Source organism: Opisthocomus hoazin, chromosome 3 (assembly GCF_030867145.1).
Source record: "Opisthocomus hoazin isolate bOpiHoa1 chromosome 3, bOpiHoa1.hap1, whole genome shotgun sequence".
Lineage (NCBI taxonomy): Eukaryota > Metazoa > Chordata > Aves > Opisthocomiformes > Opisthocomidae > Opisthocomus > Opisthocomus hoazin.
Genome location: NC_134416.1, coordinates 104,927,433 through 104,935,709, shown reverse-complemented (window position 1 = coordinate 104,935,709; position 8,277 = coordinate 104,927,433).

Sequence of the window (8,277 nt, the reverse complement as noted above, 5' to 3'; positions counted from 1 at the left end):
CCACCAAAGTATATAAGACCAAATCGAGTAATTTTATTTACAGATCTAGAATCTTCTAGGTAACTGAAAGAGGTAAGCCTGTCACTAAAGGCTAAGATACCACAGAAATTAAATATTCCAGGAGAAAAAAAAAACAGATTATATAATTTTTGTGATTATTTCCCAAGTCTTGTGTCTCAGTGTGAAATTAAAGACTAGTGGGAATGAAATCTGCTGTACACATATATTATTGATTACTTAATTTTTATAGGAGGTAATGTCCAGCCCTTTTAAATGTCTTGAGGTCCCAGGTTTCACTTTGCAAGATGAGGTGGTTAGCCAACCTTTAGCAGCTGTTTCATTTTCCAATAAAAAAAGCCTTCTAAAGTATCAGGAAGACTCATCTTTCAAAAAGGTCAAAATTATTATAACCTTCCTTTAACCCATCGAAAAGGGAACCCATAGAAAAGGGAAGAACTGTTGTAAAGGGCTGATTCAGATATTTTTCTCTTTGATGCTGCTGTTGCCATTGCCCAAGGTGCATACTTTCCTGATTCTCCTCAGACTGTCAGGCAATTTCTACTCCATCTCCAGCAAGGTGAAACTCATCTGTTTCAGATTACCTGAGAAACACTGTAAGACCCCCCATTTCCTACTAGCACGCCCCATACCATTGTTAGAAAAACCTCCAAAACTAGTAAAAGTATATTCACAGATAAGTGTCGTCAAAGTTTGTCTTTCTCCCAGACTCATGAAGTGACTTGATAGAAAAGAAGGACCAGCATCCATAACCTCACCAAAGGCAGGAATTTTGATTTGCATATTTACTCTGTCAGACCTCCAAGAACAGTATCTCTTTCCTAGAGACTGAGGGACTGAGTCATTTGCTTTTTCTGCTGTCAAGCACTCTATGAAAACTGTAGTGTATCATATACATTTCACAAATACATTCTTATTCTCCTTGCAATTTATAAACAAGAAAACAAAAAATCCTATTAGTGAAATATTTCTGTCTGACATGATATTGTTGCCTGCTGTCATGGTTTAGCCCCAGCTGGCAACAAAGAACCACACAGTTGCTCTCTCCCTCCTTCCTCCACCTGGTGAGGTGGAGAGGAGAATCTACAGGAAAAGCCAAAACTCATGGGTTGGGATAGAAACACTTCAAAAGAACAGTAAAGGGAGAAGCAAATAACAACAATAATACTGGTAAAACAAATACACAGCATGCAATGTTCTCACCACCCAAAGCTCAGCTTGCTCCTGAGTAGCAAATCACCCTACTGCAGGCAGCTCCCCCACTTAAATACCCAGCATGATGTCACTTGGTGTAGAATCTCCCATCTGATTGGCTAGTTTGGTAAGCCCAGCTGGCTTCTCATGGAAATTAACCCTGTCCCAGCTGAACCCAGGACACCTGCATTGAACCTTTAGGGCTGCCTGGGAAGTGGAAGTCACTAACGCATCAGCTTTTGTTCTGCACTTCTCAGGACCTTTGGTGAGCGAGCTGTGAGCAGTCCCACATTTACCTGAGATAAAGCAGCACTCAGAGGCATGGAAACGGAATCCATTCAAGATCTGGTTTTAGTTACAGGCATTTACAAAACGCCCCACTTCAAAAAGCGTTGTCTTTCTTTTTCAGTGTTCAAGGTGTGAGTAAAGGCTGAGATTTATCACATCAGAGCTGCTTTTAGAGAAGAATTAGTCTTGTGTGCCAATTGAGGAGGACCAGCCACCTCCCAGTTCATGACTAGCGGGGCAGGCAAGGCCCTGCAGAAGGAAAGAAAAGTAAGGAATTACTCTGCCTTTGAGGGGGTGTTGCGGTACTCTCCTGCAGTCGTGGTGGACCTAGCCAGACTGCCTCTCTCCCGAGATGGTTCCCTTACTACTGCTGCATACTAAGAAATTTGAATTCATATTGCTTGTCCTGCTTTAATGCTAATTCCATGCTACCACAGCTTAAGCCAGCTGATCTACACTGTCCTCCTCTTTCAAAAGTCTTCTGCATTCCTTCTGACTTTCTTAAGCCTATGGAAGATATTTGTGCCAGAAGAAAAGAGCCAAACTTCCTAAAGCGTTCTTGCTTCTTGTACCCACACAAAGCAAGAGAAAGCACAGATGTTACCTTGTGCTTCTCAGCTTGAACTCTCCATTTGGTTCAGCTTGAATTCTCTGCCAAAGAGGAAGCCGAATCTCTGCCTTTTCAAGACTTGTTACAAAGTTTGTGTGTCCAAGAAATTATTGCCCATTTCTGGATGGCTCTGTGGCTTTTCATCTGAGCTACCCAGTCCTCCACCCATGGACAGATGCAACTAAAATCACTGCCTATCTCCAGTTCATAAGGCTGCACCATATACTGCATTTTAAAATACAAAGATCATATTCAAGAAAGGTTAGCTATTCTGTGTTTCAAAGCAATAGCGGGTACTCCCCTGCGGTGGTGGTGGACCTAGCCAGACTGCCTCTCTCCTGAGAAGGGTCTGCAGCTGAAGCTGATGAGGATGAGGGAGGAGGTCCATGCTGAGGCAGGAGATGGGACTGGGTTCACTGCATCCCTGACTTCCCACCTGCACTGGGGTGAGGGAGCTGCATCTCCGCTGTGGGGACAGAGGAGTTACTCCTGCAAGAGACGTTGAAAGCTAAAGGCAGAAAAATCATGTTTTTTCCTCTCATCATCCCTCCTGAAAGTGGATGGGACATACAAAGGGTTTGTGGCACCGATGAGGACATCAGGGGCCATCAGGCAGGCCAAGAGGGGCCCTTCCAGGAGCTGCCCACTGGAGGCATAAGGAGATGGGACTGTTATCCTGCGTCTCCTAGAAATGGCTTTCTTCCCCCTAGACTGACCTTGCTGGACAGTGATTTTCTTCTCCAACAGAAGCAGCAGAAGGAAAATGTTCATGCAGCTGACACTTCGACCCCCACAGTCCAGCTCTGCCTGCGACTAAGGAGATCGCCTCATGGTGCAGTCATCGGGGGCAGGGAAAGGACAGAGCTGCCAGAAACAGAGACAGAGAGCCCGCCATGAATGGAAAAATGGTAACAGAGGGCACGGTAACCTCAGCCTTCTGACTCATTCCCCGTTCGTTTTTCCTGAAAAAGCTCATTTTGTTCCACAGTGACAAGCAGGGAAATTGCAGCGTGGCTGCGGTGGAGAGCTGGCGGTGCACAGGGAAGGCAGTGGCTGCTCCGTGTATCTGCTTTAAGACCCTGCTTTGCATTGCACACAGATGTGTGGCCTGCCCAGTCCCCGACTTTTCTGCCGGCCGTGGCATAGCTGTTCCTGGGTCCTGCCAACTGCGCCAAACCCGTGAGTCGGCACAGGCAGGGCGCAGGAATAACCACAAAATCACAGATGAAATGCAAAGAATACATTTATTTTTGTAATCTCGACAGCTGGGGGATCCCCTAGCATGGACCGAGCTCAGTGGTGTCTGGGTTTTGCCCAGCAACAGGACAAGGGGCAATGGGTACAAACTGAAGCAGAGGAAGCTCCAGCTGAACATGAGGAAGAACTTCTTCCCTCTGAGGGTGACGGAGCCTTGGCCCAGGCTGCCCAGGGAGGTTGTGGAGTCTCCTTCTCTGGAGATATTCCAGACCCACCTGGACGTGGTGCTGTGCAGCCTGCTCTGGGTGACCCTGCTTCGGCAGGGGGTTGGACTGGGTGACCCACGGAGGTCCCTGCCAACCCCGACCATTCTGGGATTCCGTGATTCTGTGATTCTGCATCCCCACTTGTGTGCCTCTGCCCGGGTGCTGCTTCGGGATCCCCCAGTTGGTGAGGTAATGAAAATAAATTTGCTTTTTGCATTTCGTCCGTGGTCTGGTGGTTGTTCCCGCGTCCTGCCTGTGCTGACTCACAGAGTGTGCTCCAGTTGAGCTATGCTACCAGTGATTTTAACAAAGAAACATCCAGACTTAACTAAAGATAGACAAATGAGTAAAAAATTGGGAGTTTTACTGATGTAAGACACCCATGTACTGTAACGGTAGTATTTACAGTCTTAAGACTTGTATCCAGCACTTTACAGTAGGCCCTGTACCTGTGCAGGGAAAATATCTATACCATGCTTGGGTCAAAACTGTTAGTAAAAAACCGTATTCATAAGATCGGGAGGGTTTTTCCCCCCAAAATTAGGTACCTTAGGATACTTTGTCAGTACGTCCTTCATATTTTCTTATTTTACTTGGAACTATTCTATTTCTTTGCAAGTTTTTTTGGAGATGCATCAGCTACTAAAATGGTAAAAAGTAGTGCTGAGTTCTCGATAGGATATAAAACGCATGAACACCCAGAAGGGAATTATCCCACTGCTTGTTCATGATCACGGTTTAGTCAGGAGATGAACTTGCAAAGGTCCCAGGTTTCTTTCACCTTACTTCCAGCCCTCCAAGCAGTTTTGATATTATGCATTTATTGCTCCACCTACTGACCACAGCAAACATCTCCACAGTCAGGAAGGATGCTCCAGTTCAGAAAGCAATGTCAGCTCACGGGGCTGCAGGTATCGGAGGGTCACAAGAGCACAGTCAGCTGTTTAGATGCTCTGAGCTGCACAGAACCACAAAGCAACACTATTTACTTTTCCAAACATCATTTTTGGATGACATGGAAAGTGTCTGCGTGAAGGATAGCATTGAGAGATTAATCTAACGCTAAACTGCACAAAGTTGAAAAGTCTTTGTTTCGTGAAAAGGGTGAAGGGTGGGTGTCAGGAGGATGGGGCCAAACTCTTTTCAGTGGTGCCCAGCGACAGGACAAGGGGCAATGGGCACAAAATGAAGCAGAGGAAGTTCCGTCTGAACACAAGGAAGAATTTCTTCCCTCTGAGGGTGACGGAGCCCTGGCACAGGCTGCCCAGGGATGTTGTGGAGTCTCCTTCTCTGGAGATATTCAAGACCCGCCTGGACAAGGTCCTGTACAACCTACTGTAGGTGACCCTGCTTTGGCAGGAGGGTTGGACTAGATGACGCACAGAGGTCCCTTCCAACCTCTACCATTCTGTGATTCTGTCCCTGTGTGGGATGCAACTGAGTTTTGAGGTTTTCAAAAGGCAGAGAACTGTCTCCAGTTCAGTGCCTAACCCAGGGACTGGATTAGGCTTGACGTGCTGTCTGAGCTTCTGCTAGAGTTTCTTACTGGAGATCTTTCACTCCAACTCTAAGACCTCTCTTCTAACTTTTTAGTAGAGACAGCAGTGACAGGACGAGGGGTAATGGTTTTAAACTAAAACAGGGTAGGTTTAGGCTGGATATAAGGAAGAAATTCTTTACAATGAGGGTGGTGAAACACTGGAACGGGTTGCCCAGAGAGGCAGTGGAGGCCCCATCCCTGGAAACATTCAAGACCAGGTTGGACAGGGCTCTGAGCAACCTGATCTCGTTAGCGGTGTCCCTGCTCGCTGCGGGGGGGTTGGACTAGATGACCTCCAGGGATCCCTTCTGACCCAAAACTTTCTATGATTCTATGATTCTATAACTAATAACAGCAATTTCAAAGCCTATCACTTGCAGGTCTCACTAGGATCACCGCCTATTACAGTATGGTTAAACTAGCAGAGCTCTAAATATCTGTTTGCCCTTGGAGTGACTTTTGACTCCTAGGGCCTTCGGTTTCCTCAAACAACAGGTGAATGCTAACGAAATGTGATGAGCTCCTACATGATCTGAGATTCCAGCCTGTCCAGGGTTTTAATGGACCTCTTTTTTTTCAGGCAGAAATATGACGGCTGTGTTGAGCCCAGGATGGAGTGGAATGTCTTCATATGCTGTTTTTCTTCTGTTGTTCGGAAAAAAACAGAATTGTAAAATTTGGTTTCACTTCGGTGATTCCAAGCGCATGTGTGGACCCATAAAAATAAGATTTAGCCTCATGAAATATGTTTTCAAAAATGCATCCTCTTGCACATGAAGATGATAACATGGATTCAGTAGATGACATTTTTACTCGAGTAAAACACTTGGTGTTTTTTGGTTTCGTTTTTGTTTTTTTTAACACTTGGTTCCCTTACTACTGCTGCATACTAAGAAATTTGAATTCATATTGCTTGTCCTGCTTCACTGCTAATTCCATGCTACCACAGCTTAAGCCAGCTGATCTACACTGTCTTCCTCTTTCAAAAGTCTTCTGCATTCCTTCTGACTTTCTTAAGCCTATGGAAGATATTTGTGCCAGAAGAAAAGAGCCAAACTTCCTAAAGCGTTCTTGCTTCTTGTACCCACACAAAGCAAGAGAAAGCACAGATGTTACCTTGTGCTTCTCAGCTTGAACTCTCCATTTGGTTCAGCTTGAATTCTCCGCCAAAGAGAAAGCCAAATCTCTGCGTTTTCAAGACTTGTTACAAAGTTTGTGTGTCCAAGAAATTATTGCCCATTTCTGGATGGCTCTGTGGCTTTCCATCTGAGCTACCCAGCCCTCCACCCATGGACAGATGCAACTATAATCACTGCCTATCTCCAGTTCATAAGGCTGCACCATATGCTGCATTTTAAAACACAAAGATCTTATTCAAGCAAGGCTAGCTATTCTGTGTTTCAAAGCAATAGTGGATAAATGCAGTTTTGAAAGGCTTTCCGTCCTACAACTTTGGAAAAAAAAAAAGTCTTGTATTGCAAACAGGCTCATCTTAAGTGACTCCTGTGTCAGTGTCTCAGAAAAGAGAAAAAAACATCTCTCACTCCAGTGCTGAAAAATGTCAGTTTTATTCCATTTCTTGACAAAGAAAATCAGTGCTGATGGATTTAAGAATAAAAATGGAAATTATGTGTCATTTTAGACAGTAATTTAAATTCTAATTGTAAGAGAAACCCACAACGTTCTCTAACTTGCATTTCATCATAATATGCGGCTGCTGTTCCAGGCTAATTAATCCAAGGCAGTTATCTAATTACAATAAATAAAGAATATCATTGAGTGTTCAAAAGATCATGTGTAACTGGTATGAAAGTCTCAGAGTACATACTAGGTCTAAGATTAACGTTTCCAGGGAGACAACCATCTTGACGTGCAGACATCTTGAGAACTACTTAATATAAAAACTATGGACGTTTTCAGTTCCTTCCCACAGTCGTCCTGGCGATGTCTTGAGTAAGGTCAAGAGAGTGCTAAACAGTAATGGTAAAATTTCAAAATGCAAAAGCAGATGAAGATGCAGAAATCTGGTTTTGCATTGATAACCAGATTGGGGGTGGGCTATTCCCTTCAGTTGGCAAAGACCCTCCACAAAACACAGCAAAGCAAAGGTCAAATTAAAAATCTCATTACTCCAGCTGCAGAGGACAGTTCCCTCTCCTTTACTCCCCTTTTAGATGAGCTTCTGCCAGTAAGCACAACTTACACTCCCTACATCTTCATTCTCTGCCCCTCCACGGGAGGTGGAGACCACCAAAGAGTTAATTTTGACTTTAGCTTCTGAAGCTGGAAATGTACCCGGACAAAAATGTAGATATCCCTGGCAAGATCCAAATCCTGACGGCTCTAAAATCCGGTGTAGCTGATACTGCCGGGGCCTGAGGGGTAGCTGAGGCAGGGCTGACCTGAGTGCATGGCGGCATGTACCAGCCAGGATGAGGGACTGCCAGCAGTCCCCCAGCCCTGGTGTCAGCCCAGGGCTGTTGTGCTTTTCTCCCCTGTGGCTCTGAAGTGCTGGCGTATCAAGGGGGCTCAGCACATCTCCCAGGTTATTTCAAGAGGGTTGCATTGCCCTAGTGAGGCCCCATCTGGAGTACTCTGTCCAGTTCTGGGCTCTCCAGTTCAAGAAAGATGAGGAGCTACTGGAGAGAGTCCAGCGGAGGGCTATGAGGATGGTGAGGGGACTGGAGCATCTCTCCTATGAGGAGAGGCTGAGGGAGCTGGGCTTGTTCAGCCTGAAGAAGAGAAGGCTGAGAGGGGACCTTATAAATGCTTATAAATATCTGCAGGGTGGGTGTCAGGAGGATGGGGCCAGACTCTTTTCAGTGGTGCCCAGCGACAGGACAAGGGGCAATGGGCACAAACTGAAGCAGAGGAAGCTCCAGCTGAACATGAGGAAGAACTTCTTCCCTCTGAGGGTGACGGAGCCCTGGCCCAGGCTGCCCAGGGAGGCTGTGGAGTCTCCTTCTCTGGAGATATTCCAGACCCGCCTGGACAAGGTCCTCTGCAGCCTGCTCTGGGTGACCCTGCTTGGGCAGGGGGTTGGACTGGGTGACCCACAGGGGTCCCTTCCAACCCCAACCATTCTGTGATTCTGTGATTCTGTGTTAGAATGGCCAGTCATTGCCCTGTATGCTAAACCCCCGTTAAGGGGCTTTATACAGAGC